This window comes from Octopus bimaculoides, chromosome 1 (genome assembly GCF_001194135.2).
Source record: "Octopus bimaculoides isolate UCB-OBI-ISO-001 chromosome 1, ASM119413v2, whole genome shotgun sequence".
Lineage (NCBI taxonomy): Eukaryota > Metazoa > Mollusca > Cephalopoda > Octopoda > Octopodidae > Octopus > Octopus bimaculoides.
In genome coordinates this window covers 81901644-81904091 of record NC_068981.1, presented here as the reverse complement: position 1 = coordinate 81904091, position 2448 = coordinate 81901644, and positions in this window count along the sequence as shown.

The following is a 2448-nucleotide window of genomic DNA, read 5'->3' as shown; positions in this document are numbered from 1 at the left end:
TACATACATACACACATACGTACATGCATACATACACACATATATACATACGCACATATATAGACACACGTACATACATACGCACATACATGCATACACACGTACGTACATACATGCATACATACATACACACGCACAAACATACACACATACATACACATATATATATATATATACACATACACACACACATACATATACACACATACACACATATACATATATATACACACATGCATACGTACATATATACGTACATACATGCATACATGCACACATACATACATACATACATACATACATACATACATACATAGACGACAGGATTCCACATAGATTCCGTCAACCAAATTCACCCAGAAGGTATTGATCAACCCAGAGCTATAGCAGAAAACACTAGCCTAAGTTACCACACCTTGGGACTGAAACTGAAACCATGCGATCGCAAAGTGAGCTTCTTAAAAGGCCATCCTAACATGATTGTCACCATAAGACTCAATATCTTTGTAAGTGCAATTAGCTTGTTATGATATTTTCATATATTTCGTACTATTTTCAATGAGTGCTCTAATATTTTGTTCAGACTGACAATACCATATATTTGTGCGTATGTGTAAATGACAGTGTGCATATATTAGTAGGTCAAGGCAGCAACTTCCGCAACCACAAAGGACAAAGGTGACATTGCGCACGTCGTGATTCTCGAGGACCGTCGAATTTCATTTAAAGTCATAGCTGAAACGCTGGGGATTTCCTGCGAAAGTATTAGACATGAGAAAGTTTTCCATAAAATGGGTGCCAAAATGCTTGAACACAGATCAGAAATGCATCAGAATGATGACACCAAAGGCAATTTTGGACCAGTTTGTAGCGAGAGAGGCTGATTTTATGACTCATTTAGTTACCATGAATGAAACTTTGCTTCGTCATTATGATCCCCAGACCAAGCAGCATTCAATATAGTGGCACACGGCGGTTTACCGCATCCCAAGAAGTTTCGGACCCAAAAGTCAGCTGGAAAGATTCTGGCTTCAGTGTTCTGGGACAAAGATGGAGTACTCCTCATAAAATACCTGCCAAAGCGTCGCGCTATCAATTCAGAATACTACTTGTGTCTGTTGGATGAACTGCATGAGGCTTTGAAGTAGAAACACCATGGAAAGCTGAGCCGTGGTGTACTGTTTTTGCAGGTCAATGCGCCAGCTCGCATACCACTTGAAGCATTACGGAAAATACACAGCTTTAGCTTCGAACTTGTAAGCACCCACCTTACTCTCCTGACTTAGGCCTTCTGGCTATCATTTTGTTTTTCTACGACTGAAGAAAGAACTCAAAGGAACAAAATTTCTCTCTGGTTCAGAAGTGAATGCTGCTATAGAGACCTGATTAAAGGCCCAACCTTCCAAGTTCTTTTTACAGGGTTTAGAAAAACTGAAAAACCTCTGAAATAAGTGTGTGAATCTGAGAGGAGAATATGTTGAATAAAATCATAATTAATTGATCCTCCTTATTTTCTTTTACCCAAAGCCAGGAACTTTCCAACACCTCCTTGTAATACATTCCATAGAACCTCCCAAAACTAGATACCAATATCTACGTAATTTCCAAGGCTAATGAGGTTACCTATAAAGAAAACCAAACAATACTAAAGTAAACAATCCCCACAAGCTAAGAATCCATAAACACTTTCCACTTTACAAGAATGAAGGACAACCCAGAGTAAGGAGATAAAGATATAAGGAATTCACAATTGGGCTTCCCATCATCAGGTGCCTAAAACTATACACTTTAATTTTCAATCTTTATGTTCATAAAAATCTACAAATTAAGGTGGTGAGCTAACAGAATTGTTAGCACACCAGGCAAAAACTTAACAGTTGACTTTGCTTTTAGTCCTTTCTGAGTCGATGAAATGAGTAGCAGTTAAGTACTGGCATTGACTTGCCCCTTCCTCTGAAATTGCTGGTCTTGTGCCAAAATTTGAAACCAATATAAATTTTAAAAAAGTAAATAACTTAAACAAACATGCATAATATGTTTATATCAACAGTAAAGAGGAAGCATTTACATAAGTATTTAGGTTTTTTAAACAAACTAGTATATATATCATCATCATCATCATCATCGTTTAACGTCCGCTTTCCATGCTAGCATGGGTTGGACGATTTGACTGAGGACTGGTGAAACCGGATGGCAACACCAGGCTCCAGTCTGATTTGGCAGAGTTTCTACAGCTGGATGCCCTTCCTAACGCCAACCACTCAGAGAGTGTAGTGGGTGCTTTTACGTGTCACCCGCACGAAAACGGCCACGCTCGAAATGGTGTCTTTTATGTGCCACCCGCACAAGCCAGTCCAGGGGCACTGGCAACGATCTCGCTCGAAAATCCTACAGGAGCCAGTCAGGCGGTACTGGCAACGGCCACGCTCAAAATGGTGCATCTCATGT